A 27004-nucleotide genomic window follows, 5' to 3' on the forward strand; every position below is an offset into this window, starting at 1 on the left:
ACATTTTATATTATTTGGGGCTATTGTGAAGGGTGTCATATCCCTACTTTCTTTCTCTGCTTGTTTAGCTTTGTGCAGAGTTATTTTTATACTCAGCCACTTTGCTGAAATGTTTATCAGGCTTAGTAATTCTCTTGTGGAATGTTTGAGGTCACTAAGTATACAATCATATCAACTACAAACAGTGCTATTTTAACTTCTTCTTTTCCAATCTATATCCCTTTGACCTCCTTCAGTGTCTGCTTGCTCTGACTAAGATGTCTAGAACTATATTGAATAAGTTGTGAGAGAGTGGGCACCCTTGTTCAGTCCCTGATTTCAGTGTGATTGCTTTAAGTTTCTCTCCACTTAGTTTAATGTTAGTTACGGATTTGCTGTATATGTTTAGGTGTGGGCCTTAAATTCCTGTGCTTTCCAGGACTTTTTTCATGAAGTGATGTTGAATTTTGTCAAAATCTTTCTCAGCATCTAATGAAAGGATCATGTGGTTTTTATCTTGGAGTTTATATAGTGAATTATGTTGTTTATTTTCTGTATATTAAAGTATCCCTGCAAGCCTGGGATGAATCCTACTTAAACATAGTAGATGATTGTTTAATGTGTTGTATGAATATGTTTGCCAGAATTTTATTGAGTATTTTTGTGTTGATATTGATAAGATAAATTGGTCTGAGTTATCTTTCTTTGTTGAGTCTTTCTTTGTTTTAGTTATAAGAGAAATTGTGAGTTCATGAAAGCAGTTTGGTAGTACTCCATCTGTTTCAATTTTATGGAATAGTTTGGACAGTATTGTTATGACTTTTTCAATGAATTTTGGATGGATTTCTGCACTAAACCCATCTGATCCTGGACTCTTTTTGGGTGGGAGAGTTTTGATGATTGCTTGTATTCCTTTGGGAGTTATGGGTTGTTTAAATGGTTTATCTTTTCCTGATTTAGGTTTGGTATCTTGTATTTGTCTGGAAAATTGTCTTTTTTTTTTCCAGATTTTCAAGTTTTTTGAACCTAGGCTTTTGTAGTACAGTAATTTTTTTTTTAATTTCCTCTGATTCTGCTGTTCTGTCTCCCTTTTTAATATTTGATTTTGTTAATTTGGACACACTCTCTGTATCCTCTGCTTAGTCTAGCTATGGGTTAATATATCCTGTTGATTTTTTCAGAGAATCGGGTATTGGTTCTGTTGATTCTTTGTATGGTCCCTTTTTTTCTACTTGGTTGATTACAGCCCTGAGTTTGATTATTTTCTGCCTTCTACTACTCCTGCATGTATTTGCTTCTTTTTGTTCTAGAGCTTTTAGGTGTGCTGTCAAGCTGCTGATGTATGCTCTCTCCTGTTTCTTTCTGCAGGCACTCAGAGCTATGAGTTTTCCTCTTAGCACAGCTTTCATTGTGTTCCAAGAGTTTGGGTGTGTTGTACCTTCATTTTCATTGAATTCTAAGAAGTCTTTAATTTCTTCCTTTATTTCTTCCTTCACCAAGTTATCATTGAGTAAAAAAATTGTTCAACTTCCATGTATATGTGGGCGTTCTTTCCTAATTTTTATTGAAGAACAGCCTTAGCCCATGGTGGTCTGATAGGATGCGTTGGATTATTTCTCTTTCTGTATGCTTTGAGGCCTGCTTTTTGACTGATTATATGATTAATGTTGGAGAAAGTGCCAGGAGGCTGTGAGAAGAAGGTTTATCTTTCTGTTTTAGGATAGAATGTTCTGTAAATATCTGTTAAGTCCATTTGGTTTATACCTTCTGCTAGTCTGTCTATATCTCTGTTTAATTTCTGCTTCTGTGATCTGTCCAGTGATGAGAATGGGGTGTTGTAATCTTATACTATTATTTTTTGCGGTGCAATATGTGCTTTGATCTTTAGTAAGGTTTCTTATGTGTATGTAGGAGCCCTTGTATTTGGAGCATAGACATTTATGATTTTGAGTTCATCTTGGTGGATTTTTCCCTTGACGAATATGAAGTGTCCTTCCTTATGCTTTTTGATGACTTTTGGTTGAAAGTCGATTTTATATATTCTTCAGATCATTTGCTTGGAAAATTGTTTTCCAGCCTTTTACTCTGATGTAGTGTCTGTCTTTGTCTCTGAAGTGTGTTTCCTGTAGTGCAAAATGCTGGGTCCTCATTACATATTGTGTGTCAATCTGTGTATTTTTAGTGAGGAATTGAGTCTATTGATGTTGGAGATATTAAGGAATAGTGATGGTCACTTTCTGTTATTTTCATAATTGGAGGTTAGTTTATGTTTGTGTGCTTCTCTTCTCTATGTGTTGTTGTGAAAAGACTAATTTCTTGCTTTATCTATGGTTTTACTTGAATCCTTGTGTTCGGTCTTGCCAGTTAGTGTCCTTTATAAGACTAGATATATAGAAAGGTATTGTGTAAATTTCGTTTTGTCATGGGATATCTTGGATTCTCCGTCTTTGTTAATTGAGAGTTTTGATGGATACAGTACCCTGGGATGGTGTTTTTATTCTCTTAGTGTCTGTATGACATCTGTCTATGATCTGCTGACTTTCATAGTATCTGGAAAGAATTCTGATTTAATTCTGATAACTTTGCCTTTATATATTACTTGACCTTTTTCCTTACAGTTTTTAACATTTTTATTTGTTTTGTGCATTTGGTGTTTTGACTATTATGTGATGGGAGAATATCCTTTTCTGGTCCAATCTATTTGGAGTTCTGTAGGCTTTGTGTATGTTTATGGGCATCTCTTTCTTTAGATTAGGGAAGTTTTACTCTATAATTTTGTTGAAGATATTACTGTCCCTTGATGTTGACAGTCTTCACTTTCTTCTATACCTGTTAAGACTAGGTTTGATCTTCTCATTGTGTCCTGGATATCCTTTATGTTTTGAGCTAGGTCTTTTCTGTTTTACATTATGTTTGACAGTTGTGTGATTCTTCTGCTCCTTAGATTATGTCTTCTATGTCTTTTATCCTGTTGGTGATTCTCACTTCTATGACTCCTGGTCTCTGTCCTAGGTTTTCCATTTCCAGGGTTATCTTCCTTGTGCTTAATTTATTGTTTCTGTTTCCATTTTTAACTCCTGGGTGGTTTTGTTTATTTCCTTCTCCTGTTATGCTGTTTTTCAAGTAGTTCTTTAAGGTAGTTTTGTGTTCCCTCTTTCTTGCATTATATTTGTTTACTTCAGTTTTTTCTATTGTCCTGCATTTTCTTAAGGGAGTTACTATTCTTAACATCCTCCATCATCATGATAAATGTGAAATTAAATTTAGATCTTCCTTTTCTGGTGTGTTTAGATATCCAGTGTTTGTTTTGATGGGAGAATTGGGTTCTGTTGAGCCCAAGTAGTCTTGGTTTCTGTTGTTTGTGTTCCTGTGCTTTCCTGTGGCCATCAGGTGGTCTCTGGAATTAGCTTGTCTTGCTCTTTCTGACAGTGGCTTGACCGTCCTGTAGGCTCGTGTGTCAGGGCTGCTGTAGACCTGTTTTCCTGTTTTCTTTTACCCAGTTAAGGGAACAGAGTATTCTGCTCTCAGGCATGTAGTTGCTCCTGTCTACTTACTTTCAGCTGTCCCTGTGGGCGGGAACCAGAAGGAACTTCCCATACTTCTCCTAGGTCCCTCTGTGGGGGGAGGGGGCACAGATGGTACAAGGTGTTTTCCTCTTGAGTCAGGAATCTGGGCAGAGAGTAGTCTCCTCTGATTTCCCAGGAGTGTCTGCTTCTCTGAGGCTCTAGTTACCCCATCATCATGATTTGGGTACAGGGAGCTGTTTGACAAGATCAGTTCCGATCCAGGCACAGTCTGGAACATGGTGCTCCAGTAGATTTACTCCTCCTCTATTCCAGAGTCACTATGCAATTTTGTCTTGGGCCAGAGATGTGGGTAATTGTGGGCAGAAGTGGTAGTCTGTGTGCATTGTATGCTCAGTACTGCCCACACTCCTGGGTGATCAGCTCTCTCTCCCACAGTTTCTAGGAGAAGGGAGCTTTGTGCTGGAATCAGCAAGGTTCAGGAGCCAGCTAGAAACTGGAAATGCCTGATCCCAGAGGAGTTCTGCCTTTGCATGTCCTGAGTCAACCAGTGAGCTCGCTTCAAGCAGAAAAGTTGGAATCACCTCTTCTCTCAGGCCTGAACTCACTTGTTGGGCTGACTTTCAGCTTTCCATAAGGGCTGCAACCAGAAGTTTCTTGACCCTACTGCTCCTAGGTTCCTATGCACAGGAGGCCCAGATGGAGCTAGGTGTTTTTTTCTTGAGTCAGGAATTTGAGCAGAGTTCTCACGGGTTTCTGCCCCTCTGACAGTGTAATACTTCCCCACCCCTCATGACATTTGGGTGTAGAATACTGTTTGGACAAGTTCAGATTCAGCTGCAGTTTGGACTGCAGGGCTCCTGCAGATTGACTGCTCCTATATTCATGTATCCAGTGGCACTATGCAGTTTCCTTTTGGGCTAGGGATCTGAGCACATGTGGGAAGAAGTAGCAGGGTCTCCTCGCTGAGGTCTCAGTATTGCACACTCTTCTGGGTGTTCAGCTCTTGTCCCACAGACTTTCCAAAAGATTTCAAATGTTCACTCCCTATCTTACAGGTCCTCAGTCTTTCCAGTTCTCCTCCAAATTTTGTTTGAGAAGACGCCTCTGGTTAAGGGGAGGTACAACAGGCCCAATCAGAAAAAAAAGGCTGGAAATCTTCTTCTCTTAAAGGTAATCTCAGTGATTTCTCATATTCCACAAGTGGAATAAGTCCTGCCCCTTCTCCAGAAGAGACTGTAATTCCTTTGCCAGCTGCCAAAGCAGGGCAGAGAGCTCTGTCCATTCACAAAGACAGTCAAAGATGTGCCCTATCTCCACCAACGTGCTTATGAAATCTGCTTCGGATAAAATGAGTTTGAAACCTGATTCTGCTGACAAAGCGGATTGCAGAACTACCCTATTAAGCCAAGAGGACATTCAAAGTCCTCCACTATTAAAAATGCGCTTAAATCATCACTTATGATCCAAGGCGTACAAAATACAATTACAAATACCCAAGTGAACCTCATAACACACATACCAGCCCAAGAAGAGACAAAATTTTCTGCATGTACACCATTAGATCAAGGACCATTGACAGTTTCAGAAGGGGCTCTTGAGAGTTCCACACCCACGCAAGATGTGGTAGAAATTTCTGAATCCACCGATGGAACTCCTGTGCCTTCTGCACATAAAAAATATGTTCTAGCAGCCTCACCATATCCCCCACTACTTCAAATGTCTCTATATAATAGAGAATTATTCAAATATCCTCTACCACTGAAGGGACCCTCCTGACATCCCATTAGGCCCCAAAAAGCCAAGTTTATCAAAACACACTGTCAATGAGCCATGCAGACTCCATATTTATACAATGTGCAGAGAAGATAAAATATCCCCTACCTCCTCAGGGGACTCTAAGTCGTTCTGTCCTGAAAGCAGAGGCTCCAAAATTTTCCACATATACATCAGAGATGCTAGAACTTCCCAAAACTGAGCAGTATTCTCTGAGTATTACTCTATCTCATAAAGAGACTGTGGGACAAGAAACTTCTACAAAAGGAGGTCTACCCATAGCCACATCTTTAGAAATGTCTTGTGGATGTGACACATATACAAAAGATATTCTAGGACAGATTCCATCTGTAGAGAAGTTTATGGACCCAAACATATGTGAACCATGAAATGCGAACACCAGAGTCTGTAGCATCCTCCACAACTGAGGAAAGGGATTCCTTGTATTCCATTAGTGTAAAAGAATGAGTACGACCTCCACAAATTCCACAGTAGGCTATAGGAACTTCCTTATCTCCTCAAAATCAGCCATCTTCCCCAACTACAGAAGATGCTACACACTCTTCCAAATATTCAGAAAGGATTGACATTCCTTCTTTATACCCACAAGCAGACCCAGAACATCTGCCAAATACCTCAAAAGCTCTGGATTTTACCTAATCTTCTGAAGGGGCTTTGGAGCCTGTTTTACCTCTCAAGCAGGCTAGGGAACCTGACACTTCTATAGGAAAGTCGGTTTCCACTTCTCCAGCAGAAGAAATTTCTCTTGGAACTTCCACAGTTACAAAACAAAATCTAGAATATGTCTATGATGCTCAGGGAGAGGTCACATTTTCAGAGGTAGCTCTAATACATACTCTCCATTCTGATATCACAGTAAGGATTCTACACGTATACACGGTACATTAAGACCTTCCTCATCTGAGAAGGATGTCTTAGGATCTACTGCATCTGAACAGCATGTTTTAGAACTATCCCCATATACCTAAGTAGATTTATTTAACATGTCCACTCTGGGGATAAAGAGGCGACATTCTCCCTCTACCAAAGTGGACCACAGGCATCCAGTTTCTATAAAAAAAAAGGTTAAGATTTGATCCTTCTGATGTAGTCTTGAGAAATTTCCTCTAAAGAAGATAGTTTCAAACATCCCCCTTCTGCCAAAAGGGATCTTGTGCCATCTTCTGCAGCCAAAGAGACAGCAAAAGCTACATTTTCTCCTCAGGTGAGTCCTAACATTCTCCATCTGTCCAAAGGGCCATGGAATTTCCAAAAAATATGAAGGAATTGTGCAAAGATGCCATTCCTTGAAAGGACTTGCTGGACATTCCATATTGTCCCAAGATGCTCAAGTAACTCCTCCTTCTACAAAAAAGGCATGTTCACCGTCTACCCTAGGGTTTCAGAGAATTTCTTCACTCCTCTCTAGGGCTCCAGAAAGTGTTCTCCATGCTCAAAGTGGTTTGTCATTGTGCAAATTAGACTTCAAACATATAAAACGCTTTTTTTTTATATTACCAAAGGTCTGAGGGAAAGTCCACATCGAAAAAAAATCATTTAGACCTTGTGCCATTAGTCCAAGTATATCAGAAAAATTCCATGTCTTTTAAAGCACCTAAAAATCTATCTTGCTCTAGCACTCATCCTAGGAAACAATTACCTTTAGTCATACAATCCCTAGGATCATTGAAATACAAAAAGGGGTGTCTAGAAACTTTACCATCTGCCAAAAGGTCTTTAGGATGTTCACCAACTTCTCCAAGAGCTCGGTTAACCCATAGAAGAACAAAAGAACTAAAGCCATCTGCTCAGGGTGTTTTCCAAAAACCACTTATTTCTTCTTTACTTTTATACCAAGACAAGAGGCCAGCTTCCTCATCCCCATCTCTGATCCCTTCTTCCTACTTGTTCTCTCTCCCAAATCGCTCTTTACTCTGAATTAGATGCCAATTACTAAACCATAGACATATGGAAGGAGGTAGTTGCTGTCAAAACAAAACTTGGATATCACAGAAGAAGCTACGGCTCTCCAGGACACAATTGAATTTTCAAGGAGGGCCTAATGATGATGGAACTGCCATAGCCTACCTGCTCAAGAGCTTCCTTGCATTGACCAGATTTGGTTGTGCACTTTCCAGTAGTGTCTCCTGTGACACAGTAGAAATATTTACATGCTACATCTCTGTACAGCTAGAGACTTCTCTCTGCTTTATTAGTGATTACATGCTCTGAATGAAGAAAGTTAGTCAGGGGCTCGTCATGGGTAGAAAAGATCTAGGAACACAGAAGGAAAGATATTCTTCTCGAGATTAATTTTATTCTCCGGTCAAATCCTGTGACATAAAGTTCAATCCCCTAGGTTTTCCCTGTTTCGCTGGTGCCAGTATTTTCCCTACAGAACTTTAATTGAGTGAATATTGTTTTATATTTTCTGATTGTAAATTCATTTACAGGGGACATTATATATGTTCCTGCATGTGTACTCAAAATTTCATTTTTCAAATTCCATTTTTTGCAATGAATTTGGTATCAAACGTGGCTCAGCTATAGAGTGAATATAAGAGTGGAAATATTGTGTACCTACTTCTAATGATCAACTCCCAAATCCATATTTTATCCATTAATTACAAGACATCAGTAAAGCAAAGGACAACATGGAGTATAGAATGTGGTTCTGAAGTTCTATTAGATATCAGTCCTCTAATATCTACCTTCTTGTGTTCCCAGGGATAGGCTTGAGGGTTTTGGATGTTTTACCATGATTCTTTCTTCAGGCCACACATCAGTTTCTGAGTGATGGGCAGTGATAGGAATGGCTTGTGGTCCAATGAAACCTCAAATTCAATAGGTTATAAAAAACAGGAGGGAGTCTATTTGCAATTGTCACTTGTGGATCCTATAGTCTTCACCTTGTTATGCAGAATCCATCCAAATATTAAACAAAAATTCCTAGTTGTAGGATCCACCAAAATTGTATATATATATATATATATATATATATATATATATATATATATATATGTATATAAATGTATATATATGTATATATGTATATATGTATATATATGTATATATGTGTGTGTATGTATTCACTTATATATATATGTATGTATGTATTCACTTATATATATATGTATGTATATATATATATGTGTATATATATACATATACATATATATATATATATATATATATATATATATATATATATATCAGGCACAAAAACTAGATAAGATTGATGAAGATAAAATTGCATTCTGCCAATAAATGGTTTTAGATCTTTCATGAGAGACACAGCTAGAGCATGTCAAATACAGAAGTGATTGCTAGTGGCAAACCAGAGAACTGAATACAGACCCCTTGTTTGTAGATGTTGAGAAAGGATTACAAGAGCTGAATGGGCTTTCAACCCCCATAAGAACAACAAGTTCAATTAACCAGGGCTTTCTGGTATTAAACCAATATTCCATGACTGTTTATGTACAGACCTGTGGCTCCAACTGCATATGTGGCATAGTATGGCGATGTTGATCATCAATGGAAGGAGAAGCCCTTGGTTCTCCCTAGTTAAAGGGAATGTCAAAGCACAGTAAAGTTTATAGATAAGGATAAGGGGACCAGCTAGGAATATTAAGGACAGGAAACTGGGAAAGGAAATAACATTTGAAATGTAAATATAGAAATATCCAATTAAAAAAGGTATATACGGGGCTGGGGATTTAGCTCAGTGGTAGAGCGCTTACCTAGGAAGCGCAAGGCCCTGGGTTCGGTCCCCAGCTCCGAAAAAAAGAACCAAAAAAAAAAGGTATAAAATTTGCTAAAAAAAAAGGAAAAAAAAAAAAACAAAAGATAATTAGCAGCTAATCAGACCTATTGAGTCAGTAATCCAAAGGGTTCCTGTCAGGGATTTATAGTCAGAATAATACTAGTGGAAAGATTGAGATGATGAAGATTAAATTTGGAGCACTTCTCTCTCCCAAATACCAGTATCAGACACTTACTGCTCTATAAGTATCCAAATAATTGAGGAGTTTACTCTGAGCTGAGGTAAGTATACTTATTTTTCACTTCTTCCTTAGGACCATTTTCTTCTGGGCAATAAGAACAAAAATCCATTAGCTCTAAGGAAAAGAACAGTGTCCTTCCAAACACCTGGCTTTTGGGAGAAAGAAATTAATGATATAAACTCTCTGACTTCCAGGAACCATTAGAAGCAGGGAAGTCCAGATTCTTCTGAGAGGCTCCCAGCTCCTGATCCCATGTGTGGAAGGATCAGATCAATTCTATCTCTTCAACTTACATATTCCACTCCTACCAAGGCTTCAGTGAGATTTCTCAGGGATGATGTATTTCTTCCTTCTTTTATACCAAGACAGAAGACCAGCTTCGTTCTCCCCATCTCTGATTTCTTCATCGTCTTTGTTCTCCCACCCTAATGACTGTTTCCCCTGAATTTGAGGCCAATTAGTAAAACCTATAGGTACTGAAGTAATATCTGAGAGGCATTTGCAGTCAGGACAACACTTATTACATCACAGAAGAAGCTAGTGCTCTCAAGGATACAAGAGATTTTTCAGGGAGAGCCTAATGATATTGTCACTGAGAACTGCCATGGCCTGACTCTAAACAGCTTTCCTTACATTAACCAGTTTTGAGGGTGCCAATTTCGGTATGTCTCCTGTGACACAGTGGAAACTTTCGTTCTCCATCTCTCTAAAGCTAGTGACTTCTGAATGGAGAAAATGAGTCTGGGGCTTGGCATGGATAGAAATTATTTAGGAACTTGGAGTGGAGAAGATTCTTCTGGATAATATTTTTATTCCCAGGTCAATTCCTGTGACATACAGTTCAATTTTCTAGGTTTTCTTAATTTTATAAAGGCCAGTACTTTACCTACACAACTTTCGTTGAATGTTGTATTTCACTTTCCTATTGTACATTCCTTCATAGGGGACATTATAAATATTCCTGAATATGTACTCAAAAATTCTGTTTTCAAATTCCATTCTCTGCTATGATTTTGGAAACAAAGTGGGCCCATCTATAGACTGAGAATAACAGTGTAAATATGGTGTACCTACTTCAATTATAAATTCCCAAATCCTTATGTTATTCAAAAATTACCAACATCAATAAAGCAAAGGACCACATGGAGTATACAATTCGTTTCTCTATTCACATTTGATATCTGTACTACACTATCTACTTCCTGTGTTCCCATGGCCAGACTTGAAGGTTTTAGATGTGTTGCCATGATTCTTCCTTAATGTTATATATAAGAAACAGGAGCATGGGCAGGGGGAAGAAAGACTTGAGGAACAGTGAAACCTCAATTCAATACCTTCATAAGTACAGGAGGGAGTCTCTTTGATATACTCATTTGCAAACTCTACATTCTTGACCTAGTTGTGCAGAATCCATGTAATCATTCCACCTAACCTAATAGGTGTAGGAAGCACCTAAAGTATATATATATATATATTCAACCACCAAAACTGGATAACATTGATGAAGCTAAGAAATGCATTCTGCCAGGAAACAGATATAGATATTTCCTGAGAGACAAAGCTAGAGCCTGTCAAATACAAAAGTGAATGTCAATGGCAAACCAGTAAACTGGAAATGGAGTTCCAGTTGGTAGATTCTGAGAAACGATAATAAGAGCTGAAAAGGGTTTCAACCCATAAGAACAAAAATGCCAATGAACCAGATCTTTCTGGTACGAGACCAATATTCAAAGGTGGAAAATGGAAAGACCTAAGGCTCCAACTGCATTTGTAGTAGAGGATGGCCTTGTTGGGCACCAAAGGAAGGTTAAGCCCTTGGTCCTCCCTTGGTTTGACTTGCATTTAAAGGGAATGTGAAGGGACAGTAATGGGATGGTTTATAGAAGAAGTGGAGAGGGACCTGTTAGGGATCTTATGGGAGGAAATTCTAAAAGGAAACAGTATTTTAAATATAAATATATAAATATACATTTTAAAAAAAGAAATAAAATTTGTAAAAAATAAAAGATATAAGAAATAAAAGAAGAGAAAACTACCAGCTAATTGCAGCTATTGACTCAGAAATCTAATGAGTCACTATCAGGTAATGACAGTCATAGAAATAATAGTTGAAGGACTGAGATGATGATGTTTCAAATAGAAGCTCTTCTCTATCCCAGATATCAGGGTCAGGCACAAACTGCACTATAGGAATCTAAAGCATGGAGGAGTTTACACAGAGCTAGGGTTACAAAACTTGTCCTTCCCGTGTTCTTTAAGTCCCTTTTCTTCTTGTCAAAAAGAATAAAGTCCATGCACTCTCAGGAAAACAACTGTGCCCTTTCCATCCCTTGGCTTTTGGAATAAAGAAATGAATGATATAAACTCTCTGACTTCCAGGAACCATAAGAACAGGTAAGTCCAGATGATTTTGAGAGGCTCCCATGTCCTCATTCCCATATGTGGAAAGCTGAGATGAAGGCTGTCTCTTCAGGAAACCCACTAAACACCTACCCCGGACTCACTGAGCTCTCAAATGGACCAGGTAATTCTTCCTTTTTGATACCAAAACAGAAGGGAAGCTTTCTTTGCACATCTCTGATTTCTTCATCCTCTTTGTTCTCCCTTCAAAAATGTCTGTTTATTCTGAATTAAAGGCCAATTAGTAAGCTCTAGGGGTACTGAAGAAATATCTGAGAGGCAGATGCTATCAGGACAACACTTGTGACCTCACAAAAGTAGCTAGGGCTCTCTAGGTTACAAGAGATTTTTCAGAGAGGGCCTAATGATAATGTCTCTTAGAACGCCCATGGCCTACATGCTGAACAGCTTTCCTTACATTGACCAGTTTCAAGAGTGCCTTTTCCAGGAGAGTCTCTTGTGTCACAGTGGAAACATTTACGTACTCCATCTCTCTATAAAGTTAGATACTTCTCTTTTCTTCATTAGTGGTTACATGCTCTGAATGGTGAAAGTTAGTCAGGGGCATGTCACGGGTAGAAAAGATTTAGGAAGATGGAGTGGAGGTGATTCTTCTAGATAATATTTATACTCCCAGGATTATTCCTGTGACATACAGTTCAATTTTCTAGGTTTTCTCTGTTTCACAACGGGCAGTATTTTCCCTATAGACCTTTAATTTATTGAATATTGTATTACAAATGTGATCATATTCTAGTTTTCTTCTCTTGCTTAGTGATGAAAAAAGTGATACCCAGTACTGTATTAGAACAAACATTATATAGTACACCTAAAGAAAACAAATTGCTCCCAAGGTCAACGTAACTTCATAAGTAAGCAATTTGAATTCACAGAGAAATGATAAAGTATTGTATTATTTATCCTTAAAAGGATACTTGTAAGAATCTTTTAGAAACAGAAATCTAAACATCTGTATAAAAATGTTATATCTGCTTTAAATGATCAGAATGCACATCTGTGATTGGCAAACCTTATTAAATCCTATCAGGAAGCTGAGGGTAAAACTGGTTCAGAAAGCAGTCATCAACAGTCCAGCATTTGTGACAGTCACACCATTAGCCTGTGCCGCCATAGTTCTTGATCCCTGACCTTAAAAGATCCCAGCCTTTCCGAACTACAAATTGTTCCATACATTGTTTTTTTATATCAGAGTCAGTAGGGAAAAGATCTTAGCCAGCTTCACAAACAATTTTATTTTTCCAAAAGCTTTTAATGGGTTGTGGTCCTCGCTAATCATTCTACATTTCCTCGGGCAATGATAGAAGCAATGATCTACCCCAGAGGCAATTGCTAAAAGACCTGTATCACTCTTATTGCAAATGCCAATGGCACTGCCCTCTGAGTGGTAGAAAGCTCCATGAGGATTTTCATGCACTTCTTAGATTAAGAGAGGATGAGTGCAATAACTGAGCACCACTCTGCCTGAAATCCTCGTGGGGTTCATGACTCACCAAGGTCCAACGAGACTGTGCTGAAGAGTGGGCCATACCCCAGGATTTCTAAAGCTCTGTGCCATTCCTCCTTCACAGGCCTTGGCAATACTCCATTTCAGAACCAAATTTGAACTATGCTTTTACCCTAGATATAATTTCAAATACTATACTAATTAGGGAGAGTGTGCAGCCTTACATTGTCCTTGACTTTAATGGAATTGCTTTACATTTCTTTCCATTTAGGTTGATGCTGGGTACCGGCCTGCTCTCCATTGCCTCTATTATGTTTCTGCATAGGACTCGTATCCCTGATTGCTCTCACCCTTTTAACATGAAGGTGGGTTGGAATATTTTTGCAAGCTTTTTAAATATCTAATGAGATTATCATGTGATTTTTCTCTTTCAGTTTCATTATATAGTGAATTATATTGATGGATTTTCAGAAATTGAAACATCTCTGCCTCCCCCTAGAAATTAATAATTACACAGCATAACCTACAGAAAGGATCTCACATTCACATGCATACTCCAATAGCTCCCCAAAAACACAAAAAAAAATACAAACAAAAAAAAATCATGCACCCTACTGAACAGATGTAATACTCACATACATACTCAAACATCCTAATCGAAAACACAAAAACCAAAAAAAACATGCAAGCAAAAAAAAAAAAAAAAAAAACCTGCTCCTGCAACATCTCATTAATACCTTTAAGCATTAATGTCCTCTACTCAACAGTAAAAGGACACAGGCTAACACAATGGATTTAAAATCAGGATCTATCCTTCTGTTGCACTCAAGAAACACAATCCAGCAACCAAGATAGACACAACCTCAGACCAAGGGGTTGGAAAAGATTTCCAACCTAATGGACACAAGAAACAAGATGGTGTAGCCATTCTAACATCCAGCAAATCAGACTTTCTACCAAAAGTAATCAAAAGAGACGGGGAAGGATACTTCATATGCATCAGAGGAAAAATCCACCAAAATGACATCTCAATTCTGGATGTCTATAGGCCAAAGACAAAAAGCAGAAATATTGGTGAGAGAAATATTGCTAAAGCGTAAATATCACATCGAACCTCACACATTAATAGTGGGTGACATCAATGTCCCATCTCACCAAAGGCAGGCCATTGAGACAGAAATTAAAAAAATAAATAAATAAATGATTTAACAAACACGGGGTTCAATAAAATTGACCTCACTGATATCTACAGAATAGTTCACACAAACACAAAAGTACACACTCTCTTTTCAGTACCTCATGGAACCTTATGCTAAAATGAACATGTTCTCCCACTCTAAAGAAGCCACAATGGATACAGAAATACTGCACTAACCATTGGATCTTCTCAGATCACCATGGATTAAAACTGGACTTCAACAATAAGAAAAAGTGTATAAACTCATTGAAATTCAATAGCTGGCAACTTAAGATCCACCAGTTCACGGAAGAGATGAAAAACAAAAAGTGCTCCTAGAATTTAATGAAAATGAAGGCACAACTTCTCCAAACATACCTGCATATGCAGCACAGGGTGCTTTTATAAAGAAACCGGAGAGACCCCACACTAGCAACTTCCCAGCACACCCTAGATCTCTAAAATAAAAAGAAGCAAATACATATTAAAGGAGGAGACAGCAAGAAATGATCAGACTCAGGGTGAGAGTGATCCATCAGAAACAAAGAGAATACAAAGATCAAAAAAACAAAAAAAAAAAAAAAACCAAAACAAAAAAAACAAAAAAACAAGAGCTGGTTCCTTGGGAACATCAATTTGACAGACAAATCCTCAGACAGATAATGTAATAGGAGGAGAGAGCATCCAAATAACAAATTCAGAAATGAACAGGGAGCCGTATCAATGTACAATGATGAAAGTCACATAATCATTAGTTCTCACTTTAAAGTGGATGATTGTGTAGACTGATTGCACTGACCACAGGTAAATTTAGGTAAGATAAACTCTGTAAATAGCTCTACAACACCTAATGAGACACAAACAGTAATTAAGTTTCCCTACTGAAAGAGCCCAAGGGCCAGATTGTTTGAGTGCAGACTCCTACCAGGTTTTCAAAGAATTCTCAACCTACACCAAAAAACAGAAACAGGAGGAAAACGCCAAAATGATTCCATGACACCAGTGTCGCCCTGACACATAAATCACAAACGACACAACAAAGAAAGAATTTCAGAAGAATTTCCCTTACCAACATTGGTGGAAAAAATACTAGGTAAAATGCTCGAAAATAAAATCCAAGGGCATATCAAAACCGCCATTCAGTGCCATCATGTAGGCTACCTCCTGAGGCTGCAGGAGTGGATCAATCTATGAAAACCCATCAAAGTGATCCACTATATAAGCAAACTGAACTGAAAAAAAAATATTCTGCCCTCAGCATTTCACATTAACGTGCGAGCTCCACCTGGAGTTAACTTTGTGGATGTTGCATACCATGCAGTATATATATATATACACATATATATTTATATTGTATATAAATACATATATATATATATACACATATATAAAATATTATTATAATAAATTAATATATTAAAGTGATATGTACAATCATTATAATAATATAATTAATAATATACTATATTAACATATTAAAGAATATTATTATTAAAATAAATAATATAGTCATATTTTATTAATACATTATATTATTATATATTTATATCATAATAAAATATAATTGATACTAATATATTATGTTAGTATATTAAATTATTATATAGTAATAAACTATACCTCTCTTACCCTCTTCTGACTCTCTATGTAACCACACCCTCAGTACTCCAGTATCAACTTTCCCCTCTGGCTCACTGTCATAGGCTTTAACATTTAAAGAACAGTTAAAAGGGACAGAAGGTTCATATGCGATCTCCTTAATCCATGAAAGAGGACTAGTCAGGGGCAACCTCCTTTGAGGAAGCAGATAAATATCAGGATACAAATAACATTTGCTGGGGGAAGATCAAATTCGAATAATGACTTTGCATATCTATCCAGTGTATTCTGAGAAAATGGGGAATATTCTTCCTAAAGACCCAGCTATACTACTCCTGGCCTTATATCTGAAAAAACCTCTGCCATACCGCAAGGACATGTGCTCCATAACGTTCTAACTGCTTTCTTCATAATGAGCAGAAAATATAAATAACCCAGAAGCCCCTCAACCAAAGAATGGCTACAGAAAATGTGGTTCATTTACACTGTGGAATACTACACAGTTATGAAAAATAAGGACATTGTGAAGATGCAGTGGAGTAGATGGAATGAGAAAGTATTGTTCTGAATGAGGTAACTGAGTCCCAAAATAACATGTACATACTCACTTAAAAGAGGGTATTAGCCATAAAGTACAGAATTCAAACACTAAGATCTAAGGAACCAAAGAGGCTAAACAAGAAGAAAGACCCAAGAAAAATTATTGAATTTCACTCAGAAGGAGGAATAAAATAATGAGAGGAGGCAGATGGAAGGAAAGGAATGGGTGGCTGAGGGGATGGGACGGGAAATGGGGTTTGAGAATCATTTCTTGAGAGAGACGAGCAAGAGGGACAGAGGGCCAAGAGAATAAAGAGAAATCAGTGACTGTCCAGGGTGGGTGCTATCTCTAAGATTTGCCTGCAATCTGGGATTGGTGAGGCTACCCTAGCGTGTATGAGGGTGACTTTAGTTGAGACTCGGAGCAGTGGGGATACAAATAATGAAATGGTCACTTTCCAAAGCCACAGAGGACCAAAAGTGGAAGGATAAGGACACAAAGCCACCCCCAAAATTTTGACACAGAAATTGCCCTCTCTATAAAAGACACAGGTACAGAGATGGAAGAGAAATGAGGGAATGGACAAAGGATAAGTAGCCGGATGTGAGACTTATCCTACGGGCAAACCTCAAACACTGACATGTTTGCAGACGGGAGGATAGCATTATTGTTCTCTGCAAGGCTCCACCGAGCAGCCGACTGACACAGAAGCAGAGGTGCACGGCCAAAGATCGGATAGAGCTCAGAGAGTCTAACCAAAGAGCTGAGGAAAGGACTGAAAGAGGCAGAGGAGCACAGTGGTCTTCACGAGGGTTCACTAAACCCGTCGCCTGTCTTTGGATCCTGTTCTCCTACTCGAGCTTCGTTTTCAGGACCTGGTGGGAGATGATGAATCTAACCCTGCAAAGACTTGATGTGCCAGGGGAGAGGGTGCACTCATTAGGGCACTCCACTCGCTCAGAGAAGGTGGGGAGAGGATAGAAAGAGGGACTGTAAATGGTGGGAGCCTGGAGGAGTGTGGTGACAGTGCAGCATTCAGAATGTTACCTGGTGAATATATACAACCATTCTTGCAAGGGGCACAGGCATGACATCACGGGGATGGTGGCGTGACATCATGGGTGTGGCTCATGACATCGTGTAGGTGGGGCATGACATCATGGGAGTGGGGCATATCCTCATGGGGATGGGGTCATGCTATCATGAAGCTTCATGGAAAATAGTTGAAACTAGAAAAAAAAAAAAAAAAAAAACAGCCCGAGAGCGAGCTGAGACCTAGAGACACAAACATGGCGCGTGTTTACCTATGGATGGTATCAGGTGTGAGGCAAATCATATTCTATCTACAATCCACAAATGGAGAGAGGACAAAGGAAAGGAGAAGGCCGGTGAGAGGGAAAGCATCAACCTCTCTGAAAGGAAAACTGTAACAGATTCTGTGATTGAAGTGCGGACGACTGAGACAGGAGCTGAAGGTTGGTGGGGAAGAAGGAGGGATAGAGCTGTGCAGAGAGAACCGGCCAGAACTGGGGGACATATAGGTTAATGCAGAAACTCAATGGATGCACTTGTTAGTTCATGGCGTCTAGAGAACAACCTCCCGAGTATTTAATCTGATAGAGAACGCAGAGTCCGAACCTTCAATCTTTTGAAATCAAGCAAGTGGAACCTCAGGTTTTGGGATGGGGCACATTCAGTGGAGTCGGTTTCTGAGGAGGTCAAATGGAGATCCCTGAATAACAGACCGATGCTGGGACAGAGATTATAAAAAGATTATAAAAGCTCAAGCAAATGAGCCCTTCTGGTACCTTAAGCCTCCATCGATGTAAATCCACCCGAAAACCCCTTCCCGCTCTTCAAGGTTTGTGTAGCCCTTGTTCAACCTGAGTAAAATATATGCACACAGCGCGTCCCTGAATACCTTCTAACAGAGTTGTGACACTGAATACCTTGGAGCAACCCCCAACTCACTTGCAGGCTGACCAAGAGTCTGTTGACCGAATAGTTCCAGAGGTCACTTCATCCTTTTGCACCTGGACACTCTAAGAAGCATACATCAGAGATGTCTGTGTGTGTGTGTGTGTGTGTGTGTGTGTGTGTGTGTGTCTATTTGTCTGTGTGTGTGTCTGTGTATCTGTGTGTCTGTCTGTGTATCTATGTGTCTGTGTGTCTGTGTGTGTATTTTTATGTGTGTGAGTGTTTGTGTGTGTTTGCATCTGTGTGTGTCTATCTCTGTGTACGTGTGTGTATGTGTGTTTATGTGTGTGTATGTGTGTTCCTGTGTTGTGTCTCTCTGTGTGTATTTTTATGCGTGTGAGTGTTTGTATGTGTGTATGTCTCTCTGTGTGTATGTGTGTGTATGTGTGTTTATGTGTGTGTATGTGTGTGTATCTGTGTGTGTGTATCTGTCTGTTTGTCCGTCTGTGTCTCTCTTGGTGTGTCTGTGTGTATGTGTGTGTGTCTGTGTGTGTGTGGATATGTGTGTTTATGTGTGTGTGTGTGTGTGTGTGTGTATGTGTGTGTGTGTGTGTTAGTCATGCACAAGCTAACCATCCTCACACAGACTGTCTGGTTTGCTTTTCTTTTTGGAAAGTTGGCAAATCTTTCTCCTGTCCTAAGAAAAGACCACCCTGGATCTCAAATCTCTCTGTGAAGTCATGAAAGGTTGAGTGATTTTCATGTATGAGGAGTCTGTCCTAGTGAAAATAGCTTTCATGGGTAAAATAACCCTTGAAAAACATGTCTCAATATTTACTTTACTTAGTCTGTGATCCCTTGAGGGGATTATTCTATTATTATTATTATTATTATTATTATTATTAAAATAATCATCATTATATTATTATTATTATTATTATTATTATTATTATTATTATTACTATTCCAGGATTATTACATTATTTTATTGTCTGTGCTGTTACCAGTCTGCTAATGTTCACTGATGGCAGGAAGATTATTTTCCATGTGTGTCCCATTCGACGGCCATGTTTTAGTTCTTGAAACTGAAAGTTTCATTTACATGTTCCCAAGAGGAAATACATGCAAGTACAGAAAGTTCCTTGGTCTTCTACATGAGAGTGATACCCTCACATAGTCTTCTGATCTATTTGAGGAACAGAATTTAGATAGGCAATGAGAAGGTTGGTGACCAAAGACCCAAGTTATGGAGAAATAAGACAGTTTTCACAATATTACAGGTTTTGGGGGTTGGTAGACATTACATAACCATCTTTTCATTTATAGCAGGAAGAGTCAAAATTATTAAAATATTGTAGGCAGAAAATTTTAACAACATATTAATGCTGGCTAATTTAAATTCCTGTATTTTTTTTCTGGAACATTATATATTCTCTTTCAGGTTCTTCTTGAAATTATTTGAAGATGTGAAAACCGGTATGTGTTTATCTGTACACATTCATATAGCATGGCCGTCACTCTAGTGAAGGACAGACTGCACGACTGTCAAGAGAAAGACTGACTTTCTTGCCAAAGGAATAAACCTTCATGTTGACGGAGGCAGTTTCGATCTTAGGTGCAGATGTTTAAAATCCCCTGAATGCTTCCTACAGCTACCGTTTCCAATATGTGGTTATAACCTCGGATGTGGTTTGTTCTTTGAATTTTTTTTTAAAACTACAAGAAAGTTTCGATTGCATATACTATTTGGAGATGTTGTCTTTTATCTTTTCTATCGATGTACTCTGGGTTGTAGACCGTTAGGCATTTTATGATCTATCTCTCACAGCAGGGGCTGCCGATGAGTTGAGGCTTCATCAGGAATAAAGGAAAGAAGACAGGTAAGGTAATAGAGAACTCCCTGATGTATTTATCCCCTGTGAATCTGAGATGGCTGTTGTCATCAACCCGTATATATAAACTTTAACTTTACAACAAAGTATACTCACATGAGTTTAAACCTTTGTACTTTTCATTGTGTAAATATTTGCAATAAAGAGAGTTTTCAAAGTAATAAAGTTGTGTGATGTGTGTAACACTTTTAATAGATTCTCTTGTATAACTTAAAAGAATATATAAATGGTTTTCCTTCATGTTGAATATAATGTAGACAGTGTCTCTTCTAACAATATACGTTGTAATTTTGGCCTCTATAAAATTAAATATGTTCATGTCTTGCCTAAACTTCCACCACAAGTACTTATGGAATACTTCCTATACTTGCTTAGTGTTTTTTCCTAAATATTGACTTTAAAATGCATTCAGCAGAATAGATATTGAGGCGGATGGAGGGAGGGAGGAAACTGAATAGAAGGGGAGGTAGAGAAGGGAGTATGTAGGAGGAATTACGTATAGTGAGTTTGGAAGAATTAGGTATAGTGATTGCAGGGAAAAGGGAATGGAAATCACAAGTGTGGGGTGCACATCTCTAGAAATTGCCAGAGAATGGTAAAAGGCAAATCCCCAGGGTGTCTATTGGGGTGACTCTAGAAATAGAGATACAGAACCTTAATTTGCCATTTCTGTAGCCAGGCATGACTCCCAATGATGTGACACGGAAGAAAACACACCCACAAAACGTTCAAACCAAAATGAACACAGCCTACAAGATCTTCTGAGACAAATATAGATACAACAGACATGGAAGGAACGTCCAACCAATGGTTAGCATAGATTGAGAACTACCTCGTGGTCAAGCACCGATCCCTGACACTATTAAAGATACTCTATCGTGATTGTAGACAGATTCTTAGCATAACTGTCCTCTGAGTGACTCCACCCAACAGCTGAGAGAAACAAGTGTAAAGATTCATGAACAAACACTAGCTGGAGCTTGGGGAATCTTAAAAAAAAAAAAAAAAAACAAAGAAAAACAGGTGAAGAATTGAGGCCCAGATGATATGAGGGACTCCACAGGAAGAACAATAGAGTCAACTCACAGTGATTCTTGTGATCTGCCAAAGACTGAACCACCAATCAGAGAGTGAAAGTGGACAGAACCTGAGCCCCCAGGACATAGGTAGCAAGTGTGTAGCTTTGTCTTTTTACAGGTGCCATCGAAAATGAGTGTTGCCATCCCATGAAGACGGAGCACCGATTTTTGGATGTAAAGTGTAAAGACAGGCAGCTTAGGCACTATATTTACAAAAAAATGGCGTTTGCTGAATATGAAGAAATGATTCGGTGATTAATAGCACTGTCTGTACTTGCAGAGGACCCAGGGCCAATCCCCAGCTCCCATGTTACAGCTTACAGGTGGCTGTAATTTCAGCATCACGGAATCTCATATGCTCTTCAACCTCCTGGGCAGAAGGCATGCATATGTCTCACATGTAGACAAGCAGGTAATACACTTACATAAGTACAACAAAAAGTACTAAGCTGTTCCTTGTTGAAATCATTTGATTTACGTGAATATTCAAAGTGATAATCACAGTCAAATAAACATTGTATTGATCCATAATAATCAAAGCCAGAAAAAGTTAGCAATCACCTGAGTCACTTTAAATCTATTTATTTAAAAAAATTGTAATAAAAATTTGCAGTAATAAAATTTAAATTTTATTAATATACATATAATATACTTTAGTATACTCATACATAGCTGAAAAATTATACTTTCCACATATTTGTTTAACTTTTATAAAGTTTACAGTTTGTGGTTAGTTTTTGTTGGATATTGTAGGTGTTTATTTTCAGGTATTAGCTCATAGACTCTCTAAACTCATGCAGAATATATTACAGGAACTGAGGTCCTCTTCTGTTGAATCCAGGAATGCTGCTATCTGTTTTTCTTGTTGTCTGATCATTTTTCTCTATGTATATATGAACAAGGATATTCATGTTCTGGAATTCTTCCAGTTTTGTCAAGCTGATACCTGATAGCTGATAGCTGATAACTGGAGAATATATAATTTTTGAAGATCATTTTAGGAACTATTTCTGATATCTGCACTATCAATGTTGTAGACTTTCTAATACATGTTCAAATGAATGGCTATTCAGGGAGTAAACATGCCTTAGTTACTGTTGTTTTGTCTTCTTAAAAGAAGAAATGTGAAAGGGATGGGGGTTGAGGTAAGGGACTCTGAGGGGGAAAATAGGAAGGAGGGCAGCATTTGAGACATAAAGTAATTAATAAAATGAATAAATACAAAAAATAAGCAGAAGTCAAAATATACAGAAAAATATCAGATTTAATTGATAGGAAACAATACTCTTTTGTATCGTACCCCACTCCTGAATTTTATATTACATAATCCATCTAATAACTAATTCTCAAAAATTAGATAATTGAAAAAAAACATATTACAAGTACCACAGTAGGTTGACCAAATCATAAAAGCAATGTTTGTACTACTGTACACTTTCTATATTCTATGCCCATATCCAATCCAGAAATCCATTGACATTCAATTATTACATACTGTACGTTATTCTATTCTGTGATAATTCATTACTATTTTTATCTTCTATGACCAGACCTTTGAAGAGAAATAATTACTTTGGTAGAATGTCTCTGATTTTGGATTTGCCTAGCGTTTTTTTTCTTTTTTGGGTTGAGATTGTATGTACTTGATGCAGATACCAAAAATTGTTTCCTGCTTTTTTTGTCTCAGATCAGCACTAGGTGGACACCTGGCATCTTAATATCGCCCCATTAGGGAGCAATGAAATTATTTTAAATTATTTTCCTTTGATAGTTAAAAAATATTTTAATGTATTTTTCTATTGGATTTCCTTTTAAAGTAATAGAAGTTTTAGAAGAATTACTTAAATACTATGAAAACACTGTGTGTCTCTTCAAAATTTTAGGCTTTGTTTTCAGTTTCTCGGTCATTTTTTTTCCAAAACTTTGGCCTTAATGGTCCTTCCTACCTCTAAGTAGACTCAAAACAGGACTTCTGAGGAAAATATAATCAATGTCTTAATGTTTGGGTGACTCATGACTCAAACAATACTCTAGTTTTAGTATCACTGTAATTTATATTTTAAAATCTTCCATATTGTCTGCACACCAAAATGGAATTCTATTTTTCTTTCATTATACACATAAAGACCCAAGATTCTAATTTTATTTTATTGGGGAATAACAACCAGTATCTAATTTTCTAACACTAGCTGACCTTTTATATTAGTCTTCTGTCACTTGTAAACTCACTTATTTTCCTTTATAATGTGTGCATGCATGCAGATGTGTTTGTGTGTGTGTGTGTTTGTGTTTATCTGAAACTATGATGTTGATTTTGAGAATCACGTGGCTGAAATTCTTTTCCAACACCCTGTTAGAAATCATAAAAGGGAAGAATGATTACTCCTGTTCCAAAATCATAGGCGCTGGGTGCCCAAATCTGACATGTGGACTGACCAAATGGTACACAAAGCAGAGTCTAACAATTCACTCCCCTGAGAACTACTTAGGAGTTCCAGTCCAGTGAAATGAATTTACATGTACTGAGGAATATGGAATTGTAGCAAAATGAGCTGAGATCACTTGGAAGTATTTCTTGGAAGATCTCCAAATAGCTAAGAAAGGATACAGAGAACTTTCAAGGACCCTGAGACATTAGCATGTGGTTTAAACTCTGCCCAGATCAAAATATTTAAGTACTGGACTAATCTACTAAACTTATTTAATAGTAATCGTACTTTACCACTGTTTGCAATTAAGAATGGTGGTGAATGTAGAGAACACTCTAAAACAAAGTTATGTTTCTAAAAGTTTGTTTCAAGACAGCCAGAAAGAGCACACTGGTTTTGTTTTCTTTCTTTCACAGACTATGCACCTTTTTGAAAAAGCACTTTGTGATCCTCAATTACCTATTTGTTATCACAACTTTCTTCAGACCCAGAGTTTTTCTCAATGCAGCCTTGACTTCTTGTTTATTTAGGCTTTAGATGATGGTGTTCATCATGAATGTCACTGCTGTATAGACCAAGAGATTATCAACTCCTGATGGGTGATTAGATTTGGGCCTCAAGTAGTTTTGTCCCAAACCTACAGGGCATCCCATTCTCCATGAAATAATTGCCAAATGGACACACAGACCACGACTCATTTGGGTTGCATAGTGAAGCTGGGCCATACGCTGGGCAAAGGCATGGGTGCCAATATGCATCACTCAGTTATACCAAAAAGTGTGAAGAAAAACATCTGTGTGGTACATCCCTCCTGAGAGAGTCGTAAGTACAAGGCTCTCCACACCTTAGGTGTGACAAAGCCCATGTAACCAATTTCCAGGATACATAAGTTCACCAGAAAGAAGTACATGGGGGTGTGTAGAGATGGACTGGTAAAGATAGCTAAGGCAATGAGAGAAGAATGTGGGTGAACAGAAGGAAGCATTCTCCAGGGACCTCAGAGAACTTGGCATTTGCAAAGCATTTGACAGTCAAGCCCTTCTCCTGCCACAAAGAGCAATTGACATAATTGACACTCATCTCCAGAAACACAGAACAGTAAGCAATTTTTAGGATTATTGTAGATGAGAGATATTAATTTTTTAGTATTTTAAAGCCTCAGTTACTTCAGAGTCAAAGTCAGTCTGCAGTTACAAAAATCAAAGCTTAGAAAAGATTTTTTTCTCACATAATTTCATATCTTATACTTTCTCTCTTAACACCAGGGAATTTTTCAAAGTGTGCTAAGCATTGAGCCAAGTGTCCAAATATTTACAAAAGAATTTGGAAACATGTAGTCCTGGACTGATGATGCTCAGGCGGAAGATTTACCTTCGGTTTAAGTTCAGTTTCACAGGCTGTATAAGCAATCATTCAAACGAAGGAAAAGAAAACCTTGAGTGTATCTCGATTTTTACACATTCTTATCATTAACTAGTTATCAATGTTATACAGAAAAACTGATCCACCCACTCATCTCTATGCTTTCCTGATGCCACAGGTATAGTCTCTCCAACCACCCTGTGTGTGTGTCTGTGTGTGTGTGTGTGTATGTGTGTGTGTGTGTGTATGTGTGTGTGTGTGTGTGTGTGTGTGTGTTTGTGTGTGTGTGTGTGTGTGTTGGGCCCAGATTTTTCTCTGTTTGCCATTATGAATATTCAAACCCACACAATAAAGTTATCATTTCCTCAAGACTCATCATTTTTGAAGATGAATTAAAATCAAATAATCATTGGATAAATAAATAATTACTGGTTTACATACATAAATTTAAAGGCAGTGAACATCTAGATGTCTGCACAATAATGATGTGGACAGAAACAAATCTTAAGAAGTGTAAAATGAGCCATGAAAGAGAAGAAGGATCAACCAAACAACACCATAATTCTTCATGATGCATCGTTCAATATGGCAGCTGTTATCTGTAACTTAATAGTTCCAGTCTCTTTTTTTTTTTTTGGTTCTTTTTTTTTGGAGCTGGGGACCGAACCCAGGGCCTTGTGCTTCCTAGGCAAGCGCTCTACCACTGAGCTAAATCCCCAACCCCTCCAGTCTCTTTATAGAACATGTTTTCTTAGAGAGAGTATGATTGCGTAGGCTTTAAATTACTGTTTTCTTAATATTGTTCATGATATTCTATCAATCAGACTATTGATTTATATTTAAAAAAAGAGAAAAAAGAGGTGGTGTCTTGATATGTATTCCAGGCTAACCTGAAATTCCTAGTTCCTCTCCATCGGTCTCTTAAATGTGGGTATTGTAAGAGCAAGACATGGAGCCTTGCTTGATAGAAATTTCTTCCTATTCTTTCATCTCAACATCTTAAAATTCTACCAAATTGCCTGTATTTCTGTACACATAGTATCTATGCAGTTCATTCCTCTTTGCTCACTTTTGCATCAGGCAGCTGCTGTATTCTTGCTTGGTTACTTACATGGAAAACTGTTCAGTTCCAGCACAGCCTTGTCTGTTTTCAGATAACATCCTTCTCTTCTGTCTACAGTTAAACTCTGTATTTCACACTGTAACTGATAAAGTAGTTGTTAGCACTGTGGTGGTGACTACATTTCACCTTGTTCAAATTGTAGCCTTATATGGATATTGAATATGGTCTGCAAAGTTCTTATCATTATTTTTACCATACTTACCAATCCGTGAGCTCTCATGTAATGAGAATTTCCAGTGTTTAGCTTATTTTGGCTCCTTAGAGATTCTTTCGGTCCCATCCCATTATATCTTCTGAAGTTCAATCTCATGTCTCTCAAGCATTGAAGATGTGTCAAACTCATTTTTCTCCCAGTTGATATCTTTTCTCTTCAAATGACATAACCTTACCTGTTTTTTTGGGGTGTGTATGTCTTTGCTGAAGTTTGGCTTTTCTTGCCAAAAAATACTTTCTCCTTACAAGGGTAGAATAGGAGATACCACCTGCCTATTAGCTTCTCTCTCTATTCACTTGATATAATGGGATTTCAGAGATTTGTGAGTAGATCAGTCACATGGTTGATCCACAAATCAAACGTGAGTTTCAGTATATCCAAATTATATATACACATGTTACCTATGTTTACAAATACCATATAAGACACACACACACACACACACATACACATGCACATGCACATGCACTCACATGTATGCCACATACACATGTGTGCCTATATATTCATGCAAAACACA

The 27004-nt window shown here is 37.9% G+C and overlaps 1 long non-coding RNA gene across 2 annotated transcripts in view; it reads right to left on the bottom strand.

The window, feature by feature from the left end:
• LOC134484709 (uncharacterized) overlaps positions 1 to 12222 on the bottom strand; it is a 39819-nt gene extending 27597 nt beyond the window's left edge. The window contains exon 1 of one of the 2 annotated variants that reach the window (XR_010062394.1): positions 11780 to 12222. This is a non-coding gene — a long non-coding RNA (uncharacterized LOC134484709). Of the gene's footprint in view, positions 1 to 9579; positions 9921 to 11779 lie in introns of those variants that run through there. The other variant, XR_010062396.1, reaches the window with a different exon arrangement.
• Between the last annotated feature and the right edge of the window lie 14782 nt (positions 12223 to 27004).

This window comes from Rattus norvegicus (assembly GCF_036323735.1).
Source record: "Rattus norvegicus strain BN/NHsdMcwi chromosome Y unlocalized genomic scaffold, GRCr8 chrY_unlocalized_33, whole genome shotgun sequence".
Classification (NCBI taxonomy): Eukaryota; Metazoa; Chordata; class Mammalia; order Rodentia; family Muridae; genus Rattus; species Rattus norvegicus.